At 36.1% G+C, this 13,342-nt stretch overlaps 1 protein-coding gene and 1 pseudogene across 3 annotated transcripts in view; one reads left to right on the plus strand and one right to left on the minus strand.

Moving 5' to 3' along the window:
- Window positions 1–13,342, plus strand: part of SMAP1 (small ArfGAP 1) — a 160,748-nt gene that overhangs the window by 9,461 nt on the left and 137,945 nt on the right. The gene's annotated exons all lie outside the window — the stretch shown is intronic.
- LOC123633486 lies at window positions 6,290–6,775 on the minus strand (annotated as a pseudogene).

A 13,342-nucleotide genomic window follows, 5' to 3' on the forward strand; every position in this document is an offset into this window, starting at 1 on the left:
TTAGTTGTCCAGCTAATTTCTTTCTATTTTTAGTAGAGACGGGGTCTCGCTCTTGCTCAGGCTGGTCTTGAACTCCTGACCTTGAGTGATCCTCCTGTCTCGGCTTCCCAGAGTGCTAGAATTACAGGCTTGAGCCACTGCACCCAGCCAAGAACCTAGATTTTTATAGAAGGTACTGCTTTGGATATATGTAAGGCACACAGTGTGGTGAAGGGAATGCAATTTAACCATTCTCACAGGACTTATTTAAAAAATATGTGCATACAAAGCCATTTAATAATCTTTTTGCAATATGATCATTTATGTAGAAAATCGTAAGAAATTTATAAAAAAAGCTACTAGAACCAGTAAGTGAGTTTATCAGGTTTGTAGGAATCAAGTGAATATGAAAAAATTAACTATTTCTGTATATTATCAACAAACAATTGGAAGTTGAAATAATTACCACTTATAATAGCATAAAATATAAAAACTTCAGGATAAATTAAACAAAATATGTGCAAGACCTGTATACCAAAAATTATGAGAGATTGCTGAGATAAATTAATGAATATACTACCTAAAGAAATAGAAATATCTCCCATGTTCTTGGGTTAGAACGGTGGTCCCCAGCCTTTTTGGCACCAGGGACCAGTTTCATGGAAGACAGTTTTTCCACAGACTAGGTAGAGAAGGCAGAGTGATGGAGAGTGAGCAGCTGTAAATACAGGTAGATGAAGCCTCACTCTCGCCCCTGCTGCTCACCTCCTGCTGTGGATCCCCCCTTCTTAAGTGTCATGAAAGACAATTTTTCCATGGAGGGAGGGTTGGAGGGGCACGGGGGGTGGGTAGCGGCAGAGCTCTGCTGCCTGGTCTCTAACAGGCTATGGACTGGTACGAGTCTGCTTCCTGGGGGTTGGGAACTGCAGGATTAGAAGACTCAGTATTTTAAGATGTAATTTCTCTAGATTCAACATGATCTCAGTCAAAATCCCAGAGGCTTTTTTGTAGCTACTGATAAGCTGATTCTGAAATTTTTAATAAAATGGAAAGGATCCCCCAAAATCGTAAGTTTTGAAAAAAGAAAAAAAAAAATTGGCTGTCTTACACAACCTGATTTTAACTGTTATTATGAAGCTACAGCTACCAAGACAATGTGGTGTTGGTGTGAGGACAGACATAGATCAATGTAGCATAATAGATAGTACAGAAACAGACTCTCATATGCGGTCAGTTAATTTTAACAGAAGTGCCAATGGGGGAGAGATAGTCTTTTCAACAAGAAAAACAAAAGAATGTACCTCAAACCTTACTTACACTATACACAAAAATTGAAATGGATCATAAAGCTAAATTTAAGAGCTAAAGCTATAGAACTTCTAGAAGAAAACGTAAGAGAATAACTCTGGGACCTTGAGTTAGGCATGGCTTCTTAGGACACAATTGAGAAAATGGACATCATCAAAATTAAAAACTTTTGCTTTTCAAGAGACACTTTAGACAATGAAAAGGCAAGTCATAGCCTGGGAAAAAATATTATATTTGATAAGGGCTTACATTCAGAATATGTAAAGAAATATTACAACTTAAGACAAAATAAAACTTGAATGTTCATAGCAGCTGTATTCATAATAGCCAAATGCTGGAAACAATTGAAATATCCATCAGTTGGTGAATGGATAACGAAAATGGTGCATCCATACAGTGCAATAGTATTTTGCAATGCAAAGGAATGAACTAGTGATATAATCAGTAATATGGATGAGTCTTAAAAGCATTATACTTAATGAAGGAATCCATATATAAATGACTACATAATAATATATGATTCCAATTATATAAAATTCTAAAAGGATTAAACGTATAGGGACAGAAAATAGATGAGCAGTTGCTAGGGGTTGGGATGAGGAAGTTTATTTTTCAAAAGTAAAGTACATACAAGTATGTCATTGAATTCTTTTGGTGATGTTAACAGTTAATGTAGATGATACAGCAGTTTCTCAATTCTTTTATTTGAATGTATGTAACATATACACTGCTAAAGTTATTTTCTTCTTCTTGGAAAATAAATTTAATGGTCTGAGTAAAGATTTGCAAAAGCAATACTTGATCCTAGTTTAAAGGATGAAAAATCCTTGATTGGTGCTTTTTGTTGTGTGTGGGTTTTTTTTTTTTTTTGCCAAGTCAATTAGAATACTAATGAGCACTTTAAAAACATCATGGAATCAGTGATTTAACGTTTTATTTTTCTTGAGGAGTTGTGTTATTCATACGTAGCTGTAAAGTTGCTTATGGCATCTTTAGAACATCAGAGCTTTTTTGATGCTTCTAGGTGCAGGATTTTCTATTAGGCACTAACAGGGCTGCAGGAATAGCAGGTAGGAGTTCCTTTTCCATGGCTAAGAGCAGGTAGTTTCTCTAAGAAGCAAGTGTGGCATATCTAGTTAATATATTAATGCAAAATTTAGAGAAAATTTAATCTAAAACACAAATGAAGTAGTTAGTTTTGGATAGGAGGAAAGGATCAGGGAAAACATGGATTGGATTTTGAGGAAGCAGAGGTCTGAAATGTGAGGGACAATTAGTTGATGAAGTCATTTACTGAGAATAAGGATAGTGGGACATTGTAGGGGGTTTAAAGTTATTCTCTGCACAGTATGTTTGCTACTAGTAAGTATTTTAAAATACTTTAAAAGTCATAAAAAATAATCTGTCCCCGCTAATGGGTGTTTGTTTTCTCACTTTTGTGGTAACATATACCCCTGCTATCAAAGCTTTGTGTGCACACTTAATTATTTCCTTGGAATGAAATCTAAGGTCTGTGTTAGAGTGTGGCAGATTAAAACCTCCTCTTTGATCTGTCTGTATTGGCAGGAATGTTGGGGCCAGTTTACCTTCTGACCATTAGTATACAAAGACTGGCTGAAATCTGTACCCAATCTGTTACTGAGTATTCATATTTCTAAAAAGTTGCCTTCATATGGTTGGTGAAAATGGTATCACACTATTTTGCATTTTCTCAGTACCGTTAAGACTGAACACTTTAATTATACTTATTCATCATTTCTATTCTTTTATGATTTCCCCCTAAATTCTAAAAGGTGGAGTTTGGTAGTCTTTTTCACATGTTCTTTTGACTAGTCCTTGGGCCAAGAGAACACACAATTCCAGACAATATTCATTCCTCTGGGTATGATGGTAAGCTGTACTATTCACCCCTAGATTCTATCAATAAGGCCTTAAGTAAGTGGTTTGAGCATTTGGGAAAGATTTTCAATTTCAGATTTCCCTTTCTCTCTCTCTACCCTTCTCCCTCTCTTTCCCTCCCTTTCTGTGTGTGTTTGTGTATGTGTGTGTATGTATGTATACATATTTAGTAATTACGGAATTATAGAAAGGGATAGAAGAGTCCTGTCATGGTATCTGTTCTAATCTCATATTAGCTGAAAGAGGTTAAATGACTTGCTCAAAGCTATGCAACAATGAGAGAACATGGGAGTGAACACAAGTCTTCTGGAAACTTGTCTGTTGCTTTGTCAGGTCAGAAATTAATGTATTACCCTTGATCTTTACAAAAGGTAACACTCAGATTTTTAATCTTTTCATTCTCTTTTAGTTCAGTTATTGTACACAGTAAGAAGGGGGGTAAACTCTGGTTGTTTATGCTTAACCAAACCATATCTATATAATGGCAGCATATTAAGAAAAAAGTTCAGAGAGAGCAATGATTATCTATTAAGTCTTTAGCCAGTTTATTCAAACATAAATTTGATGATAATATAGACGTATTTCAAAGTTTGGAATGCTGTTCGGTATCTGCAGTGTTATCTGAGAGCAAATGATTATCGTATGAAATTAATCAGTAAATAGTGTGGATAATAATTTAAAAGAGATATTTGTATTTTTAAATTATTTATTTATTTCAATAGATTTAGGGGTTACAAGTATTTTTTGTTAAATGAATGAATTATATGCTGCTGAAAACAGGGCTTTCAGTGTACCTTTCACGAGAATAGTGTACATTGTACCTGATAGTTAGATTTTCGTCCCTCACTCCCCTTCTATCCTCCCCCTTCTTAGTTTTCAGTGTTCATTACACTGCTTTATGACCATATACATCCCTCATTTATCTCCCGCTTGTAAGTAAGGAAATGTGGTATTTGTTTTTCCATTTATGAGATACTTCACTTGGGATAATGATCTCCAGTTCATCCAAGTTGCTGCAAATGACATTATTTCATTCCTTTTTATGGCTGACTAGTACTCCATGGTATATATGTACACACCACATTTTCTTAATCTGCTCATTGGTTGCTGGGTACTTAGGTTGATTGCATATATATATTTTTTAATTTCAAAATATTAAGGGGTAAAAATGTTTTTGTTTCATGGATACCTTGTGTAATACTTAAGTTGGGGCTGTTAGTGTACCAGTCACTGTAATGGTGTTAATTGTACTGGATAGTTTTTATCCTTCATTCCCATGCGATCCTCTTCTTGATTTACATTATCCTTTACATCTCTTTGTGCCTGTGTATACCCATTGTTTAGTTCCCAGTTATTAATGATTATGTGTGTTGTTTCTTTTTCCATTCCTGAGATACTTCACTTTAGGATAATGGTCTCCATTTCTATCTAAGTTGCTGCAAGAGACATTGTTTTGTTCTTTTTTATGGCTGGGTGGTATTCTGTGTTCTATATATACAACACATTTTATTTATCCATTAGTGGATTGATGAACACTTAGGTTGATTCCACATCTTTGCAATTGTGAATTGTATTGTGATAAACATTCAAGTGCAGGTGTCTTTTTGATAAAATGACTTCTTTTCCTTTGGGTAGATAACCAGTAGTGGAATTGCTGGATCGAATGGTAAGTCTATATTTATTTCTTTGGGGAATCTCCATACTGTTTTCCACAGAAGTAGTAGTAGTTTACATTCCCACCAACAGTGTATAAGTGTTCTTCACTGCATCTGTGCCAGCATCTGTTGTTCTTTGACTTTTTAATAATGGCCATTCTGATGGGGTAGGGTGGTATCTCATTGTGGTTTTAATTTGCCTTTTCCTGATGATTAGTGATGTTGAGCATTTTACATGTGTTTGTTGACCATTTGTCTATCTTATTTTGAAACAAATCTGTTCATGTCTTTTGCCTACTTTTTGATGGGGTTATTTTTTTCTTGCTGATTTGTTTGAGTTCTTTGTATGTTAGATTCTGGATATTAGCCCTTAGATACATAGTTTGCGAATATGTTCTCTGATTTTGTAGGTTGTCTGTTTACTCTGCTGATTATTTCCTTTGCTGGGCAGAAACTTTTTCATTTAATTAAGTCCCATTTATTTTTGTTGTTGCTGTATTTGCTTTGGGGTCTTACTCATAAATTCTTTGGCTAAGCCAATATCCAGAAGTTTTTCTTACACTTTCTTCTAGAATTTTTATAGTTTCAGGTCTTACATTTAAGTCTTTAATTCATCTTGAGTTAATTTTTATATATGATGAGAGGTAGGGATCTAGTTTCATTCTTCTGCATGTGGCTATCCAGTTTTCCGAGCAGCATTTATTGAATAGAGTATCCTTTCCCCAGTGTATGTTTTTGTCTGCTATATTGAAAATCAGTTGTATATCGTAGCTACATGGCTTTATTTCTGGGGTCTCTATTCTGTTCCCTTTATCTATGTGTCTACCTTTATAACAGTACCATGTTGTTTTCCTTACTATAGTCTTGGAGTGTAATTTGAAGTCAGGTAATGTGATGTTTCCAGATTTGTTCTTTTTGCTTAGGATTGCTTTGGCTATTTGGGTTCTTTTTTGATTTCATATGAAGATTCAGATTATTTTTTCCAGATCTGTGAATAATGACATTGGTATTTTGATGGGAATTGCGTTGAATCTGTAAATTGCTTTGGCAGTATGGACATTTTAACAATATTGATTCTTCTAATCCATGAGCATGGAATGTTTTTGCATTTGTTTGTGTCATCTATGATTTTTTTCGTCAGTGTTTTGTAGTTCTCTTTATAGAGATCTTTCACCTCCTTGGTTAAATATATTCCTGAGCATTTTATTTTCTTTGCAGCTATTTGTAAATGGTATTGAATTTTTTTTTTTTTTAAGAGTACAGCGGCTTTCATTAGTTTTGCCTCTTATGCCATGAATTCATAGGGAATAGGTTCCAGCAGGCTCAAGGTCCTTTCCTTATGCTTCTTACAAAGTGTGCTATGCCTATTATGCCATGAATTCACAAGGATCAGGTCCCAGCACCTCAGGCTCCTTCCTCTCCACTGCTTCTCACAAAGTGTTAGACACCTATTGTGCCATGAATTCATAGGGAATAGGTTCCAGCAGCTTGGGCTTCTTTCAATTGGTTCTCACAAAATGTGCTTCTCTGGGTGGAGCAGGCTGGCACTTCAGTTGAACCCAGGTACCTTTCTCTTTGGCTTCCTTCTTTTTTTGATCATTTTCCTTCACACGTTTCAGGAAGCTCTCTCAATTCTTAGAGTGCTTAATGTGCTCAGTACGCACATTAATCCTCTTGGCAAGAATCTTGCCCTTAACTTGTTTGTTTACAATTCCAACAGCATGCTGGGTAACACTGTAGACTCTTCCAGTTTTACCATGGTAACATTTGTGGGGCATGCCTTTTTGAACAGTACCCATTCCCTTGATGTCTACAATATCACCTTTCTTGTAGATTCCCATGTATGTGGCCAAAGGAACAACTTCATGTTTTCTAAAAGGCCTAGAAAACATGTATTGGGTACCTCTCCTCTTTCCCTTTGTGTTCGCCATTTTGGCGAACTACTGGAAGATGGCAGCTCCTGGTATTGAATTCTTGATTTGACTCTCAGCTTGACTGTTATTAGTATATAGAAATGCTACTGATTTGTGCACATTAACTTTGTTGTAACCTGAGACTTTACTGAATTTATTTATTAATTCTAGGAGTCTTTTGGTGGAGTCTATAGGGTTTTCTAGATATGAGAGCATATCGTCAGCACACAGGGATAGTTTGACCTTCTCTTTCCTGATTTGGATGCCCTTTCTTTCTTTCTTTTGCCTGATTGCTCTGGCTAGAACTTCCAGTGCTATGTTGAATAGAAGTGGTGACAGTGGGTGTCCATGTCTTGTTCCAGTTCTTAGGGTAAATGCTTTTCACTTTTCCCCATTAAGAATGACATTGGTTGTGGATTTGTTATATACAGCTTTTATTCTGTTGAGGTATGTTCCTTCTATACCCAGTTTGTTGAGGGTTTTTTAATCAGGAAGTGGTGCTGGATTTTATTGAATGCTTTTTCTGCATCTGCTGAGGTAATCATCTGGTTTTTGTTTTTAATTCTGTTTTTGTGGTAAATCGCATTTATTGATTTGCATGTGTTGAACCATCCTTGCATCCCTGGGATGAAAGCCACTTGATTGTGGTGAGTTATTTTTTTGATATACTGCTGGATTTGGTTTTGTTGTTGATGATTTTTGTATCTGTGTTCATGAGGGATATTGGTCAGTAGTTGTCTTTTTTTGTTGTATCATTTCCTGGCTTTTGGTGTCATGAGGATATTGGCTTCGTAGAATGTGTTAGAAAGGATTCCCTCCTTCTCTATCTTAATGGAACAGTTTCAGTAGGATAGGTGCCAGTTCTTTGGAAGTCTGGTAGAATTTGGTTGTGAATTCATGTGGTACAGGGCAGTGGTTTTTTTTTTTTTTTTTTTGCGACAGAGTCTTGCTCTGTTGCCTAGGCTAGAGTGCCGTGGCGTCAGCCTAGCTCATAGCAACCTCACATTCTTGGGCTCAAGCAATTCTTTTGCCTCAGCCTCCCAAGTAGCTGGGACTACAGGCATTCGCCACCATGCCCAGCTAATTTTTTTTTTCTATATATTTATAGTTGTCTGGCTAATTTCTTTCTATTTTTGGTAGAGATGGGTTCTTGCCCTTACTCAGGCTGGTCTCAAACTCTTGACCTTGAGCAATCCTCCTGCCACAGCCTAGGGCTTTTTTTTTTTGTTGGGAGATTTTTTATTAATATTATTAATCCAATCTTGCTACTCATTATTGGTCTGTTCAGGATTTCTATTTCTTCCTGACCCAAACTTGGGAGGTTGTGTATTTCCAAAAATTTATCCATTTCCTCTAGGTTTTCTAGTTTGTGTTCATAGAGATTTTCACAGTAGTCATGGATGATATTTTGTACTTTTGTGGTATCAGTAGTAATGTCTCCAGTTTCATTTCTGATTGAGCTTATTTGGGGCCTTTCTTTTCTATTTCTGGTTAATTTCATTAATGGTCTGTTGATTTTGTTTATCTTTTCAAAGAATCAACTTTTTGTTTCATTGATTCTTTGTATTTTTGATATCTATTTTGTTTATTTCGGCTCTGAGCTTTGTTATTTCTTTTCTTCTGCTAGCTTTGCATTTGGTTTGTTCTTTTTCTAGTTCCTTGAGGTGTGACATTAGGTTGTTAGTTTGTAATCTTTCTGTCTTTCTGGTATAGACATTTAAGTCTATGAACTTCCCTCTTAGCACTGCTTTGGCTGTATCTCAAGAGATTTGGAAGCTTGTGTTGTCTTTGTTGAAAACTAGTTTGATTTCCATCATGATTTTGTCATTGACCAAGGATCATTACACATCAGGCTGTTTGATTTCCATGTAATTACATAGTTTTGACAGTTCCTCTTGAACTGTCTTAATTTCTTCATGTCTTGATTTCTAGTTTTATTCCACTGTGGTTTGAGAAGATACATGGTATGATTTTAATTTTTCTGAATTTGCTTAGACTTATTTTGTGGCCTAACATATGATCTATCTCGAAAAATGTCCCATGTGCTGATGAGAAGATGTATATTGTATAGTTTTGGTGTATAATGTTCTGTGAATGTCTGTGAGGTCCATTTGTTCTACAGTCCCGTTTAAGTCTGCTGTTTTTTTGTTGATTTTGTGCCTGGATGATGTATCCAGTTCTGTCAGTGGAGCTTTGAAGGCCCCAGCTATTATGATGTTGCTATTTATTTCCTTGTTTAGATCTAGGAGAATTTGTTTTATGAATCTGGGAGCCCCTGTGTAGGTGCATATATATTTAGGATTGTTATATCTTCTTACTGAATTGCTCCCTTTATCATTATGTAGTGACCATTTTGTCTTTCTTTAGCATTGTTGATATAAAATCTCTTTTATCTGATATAAGAATAGCTATTCCTGCTTTCTTTTGGTTTCCATTTACATGGTATATATTTTTTCATACCTCTACTTTTAGTCTGTGAGAATCTTTGCAAGTTAAAGTGGTTTCTTGGGGACATCATATATTTGGGTCATGTTCATTTATCCATTCAACCAGTCTCTATCTTTTAAATGGAGCATTAATAGTGTTTACATTTGATGTTAGGATTGATGTGTGAGAAAATGTTCTGTTCATCATGTTGATTGTTACCTAGTTGCTTTGTTTTGTCTCCTGTGTTACTGTTTTATAAAAGCTGTGAGTTTTAACTTTAAGGTGTTTGTATAATTGTGGGTATTGATTGTTCTGTTCCATGTATAGAGCACTGTTAAGCATGTCTTGTAGGGCAGGTCTAGCGGTGACAAATTTCCTTAGTGTTTGCTTGTCTGGGAAAAGACTTTATTTCTCTTTCATTTATGAAACTTAATTTTGCAGGATACAGAATTCTTGACTGGCAGTTATTCTGTTTAAGAAGACTGAAAATGGCACCCCATTCCCTTCTGCCTTGTAAAGTTTCTGCTGTTAAGTTTGCCATTAGTCTGATGGGTTTTCCTTTGTAAGTTACTTGATGGCTTTGTATTGCAGCTTGTAGGATTTTCTCCTTCACTTTGACTTTGTCCAGACTGATGACTGTGTGTCTTGGTGATGTCTTATTTGCTGTGAATCTTCCAGGTGTTCAGTGACCTTCTTTGATCTGGATGTCTAAATCTATAGTGTTACCAGGAAAGTGTTCCTCTATTATTCACTCAGATAGGTTTTCCATGCTTTTTACTTTTTCTTCTTCTCCCTCAGAGAAGGAAATTTGCTTCTTTATATTTGTTTGCTTTACATAGTTCATATGTCTTGGAGAGATTGTTCATTCTTCTTAATTCTTTTTTCTACATTTTTATGTGACCAGGTTAATTAAAAAGCCTTGTCTTCAAACTCTGAAATTTTTCTTATGCTTAGTCTGGTGTTTTGTTAAAACCTTTTAGTATATTTTGAAATTCTCTAGTGACTTTTAATTTTTAGAAGTTCTGTTGCATATTTTTTTATGTTACCTATCTCTAGTGAATTTTTCATTCATGTTCTGAATTTTTTTTTTTTTGGTGTCTTTGTGTTGGTTTTCAACTTCTTCATCCATCCCATTGATCTGAGTTGCCATCCATATTCTGAATTCCATATCTGACATTTCAACAATTTCATTTTGGGTGGAGTCCGTTGCTAGAGAACTATTGTGATCTGTTGGGGGTGTCAACAAAGCCTGTTTTTTCATGTTACCAGAGTTCTTATGCTGGTTCCTTCTCTTCTGAGACCTCTTCTTTGAGCTCTAGGCAGATAGCTTTGCAGTACACCTGTTCTCCTCTGGTGGAAACTCTGTTGCTTAATGAAGAGAGGGTGAGGTTTTTGCATGGTATACTTGAGTCCTACTCCAGAAGATTGACCAGGCAGGAGACGAGTGGATGCTCTGTGAACCTTTAACACTGCTGTTCCCCTGTGTCTCCTTGTTTCCCTGTGGTTGTCACACAGTGGGCACGTGGTGTGAGTGTTTGCCTATTCAGGTCTGGTGGTGGTGGCATTTGTTGACGTGTTTGCCTGCCCAGGTCTGTTGGTCATGGCATTACCCAGGTGATGGTGGCTGCAGCTGCTCCACCTAGATAGCAGTGGCAGGCGCCTGGGGCTGCGGGCACTCTTTCCATCCTGTGTTCCCATGGCGGCTGTGGCTGAGATTTTATTGGTTTCCTAAAGAATCTTCCTTTTAAGTTTTTCAGTGTCCTCATATTTTGAACTGGTTTATATATTTATTTCTTCATTTCAAGTTTAAAGGATAAATATAGAAAATAATAGTACTTATGTAAAAACTTTTCCCCTATTCTTCCTCCAGTTGACTGTGTATTGGTAGAGTCACTGCTCTGCTGTTATCCTTGAGAGGCAGATTAGTTTAATAGGGCTTTGAAGGCTGACTGCTCTGGGTTAAAATCTCAGCTGTCTCACTGCTGACTCTGATTTCTTTTTCTTTCTCTTCCTCCTTCCTTCTTTGTGGTGGAGTTGTGGTATTTAAACTTTCTGAGCCTTGGTGTCATTACATACAGAAAGGTGATACCTGTGTCACAGGGTTGTGAGGATTAACTGAGCTTGCGAACTAATGTATGGCACAAAGTAAGGGTTTGATAAATGAGTAGGTGTTCAGTAATTATGCCAGGTCTTAGGCTTTTTTTTTTTTTTTGCACTTATAGTCATTTTATTACTTTGCAGGAAGTATTTGTCAATTATATTTTGTCTATTAAAAATGTAATTGAACAGATTTTTAGACTAGACCAGCACAAGAATACTTTATGGAAGGCTCAGGAGAAGAAAGTAGTTATTAATTTTTTTACTTTTTATCTGCTGAGTAGAGTAGACATCAGTAAGAGATACACAACAGAAGCCTGGACCTGCCCTGCCCTGCCCTGTCCTTAGAAGCTTTTACTTTAAAGAGACAGGCAAGCCATAAGCACAGAATATATTCTGGGTGACTGTGTGGAAAGTATAGTGCAAGCATTAGGTGTTAGTTCAGAGAAAGTAAAAATCACCAGGGGATTGGGGAAGGCTTTTAATAAAAAAGGAAGAGTAGAATCAAACTTAAAGGAGAATGGCAAAGTTATTCCAGGTAGGGAGAACCTGGTAAACAGGTTTGTGCATATACTTAGTGAACATGCTTTGCACATTCCTGGAGGCAGGAATAGGTACTGAGCAGATATTTAGGAGAGGATAGGCAAGGAGGTGATTGTTGATTTGGGAGTCATCTGGATAGAACTATTTGCCAAAGCTATATGACTGCATTAGATACTTGTCTAATCAGAGGGTCAGTGATCAAGACCTTGTAGGGAGGCAGCACGAGGAAGTATTAATAGAATCATTGAAGGAACTAAATATAAGCCTGGGAGACTGCAGAAAATCAGAACAGAAAAGCCTTGGGAGAAGAGGGTTTTAAAACAGAAAGGGATGTAGTCAGGAAAATTAAATGCAATCGTGAGGTAAAAGGGACTAGAAAAGGGCGTTTTATTTTTGTATTATTTTGGTAGACTTTGAAACTATTTTCTAAGCTCTTATGAAAAGGTCTGTTGTGAAACTGAACCCAATTTGCTTCACAGCCTGTTTTCCACCTGCTGTGCAGTGCAGTAAGATTTAAGAAAGTGAGTTTTTAGTATGTTGGCACCATTTCTCATGTTTTTCTTAGGCAGTCCTTTGCCATTTTCTGGCACCTTTGACAAATTTCATTGCTTGTTTTGTTTTCTGTGTTTGGTTTACTTTTGAAGCAAATGCTTATTTTCCCTTGGAATTCCGACAACTTTAATGCTCTGTGAGGAAAATTGTTTGGAATTTATTTTGCAGCTGAAGGAATGTTGTTAAATGTATGTAAATGTCCCTTGAAATAAGGCTTAGCTGAAATTTTGTCAGAGTTGTTTTGTTTGAGGCATTGTAGTTAACTCTTGAATAAACTGATAAAATTGACAAAAATTGTTGTTTGGGGAGAACTGTCAGTGTTTTTGAAAAATATATATTTATTTTTAGCACATTTATTTCACACCTTTAAGAAATACAATCCTGTTTGTTCAAATCAATATACTAGTGTCTTTTGGTTCAGTACAATTGGACTCCTTAAGTATTTGAATATGGTATACTAAGTGGTGGTTTTTATATTAATAACATATATCCGCCCTCTGCTGGTGAAAATGCATTATAGCTCTTAACTTCATTGGTTTAGTAATATCTTTGAATGAAATAATACTTTAATTTTTCAAGAGTAGCCATAAAATTACATTTAGGGAAAAAATGCCCTTGTCATTTGAAAGGATTATTCTCTTTAGGACAATTCTGCACAATGAATTATTCTGCCCAAAATGCCAGTAATGCCCTGGTTGAGAATTATTGACCTAACACACTGATGATTATTTTTATATTGTGGCTATGTGTGTGTTCTTTTTTGGATTTTTCTCTGAGTTTTAGATTTGTTCTGTCCAGGTGGGAGACATTAAGCATAAGACTATTTAACTGAACTTAAACATTCAATTCTTTAGTCCCACTACTCACATTTCAAGGCTCAATAGCCACATGTGGCTAGGAGCTAATGTGTTGGACAATGTAGATTATAGAATGTTTCCAACATCACAGAAGGGTCAATTGGACAGTACC

Source organism: Lemur catta, chromosome 2, assembly GCF_020740605.2.
Source record: "Lemur catta isolate mLemCat1 chromosome 2, mLemCat1.pri, whole genome shotgun sequence".
Taxonomy (NCBI): Eukaryota; Metazoa; Chordata; class Mammalia; order Primates; family Lemuridae; genus Lemur; species Lemur catta.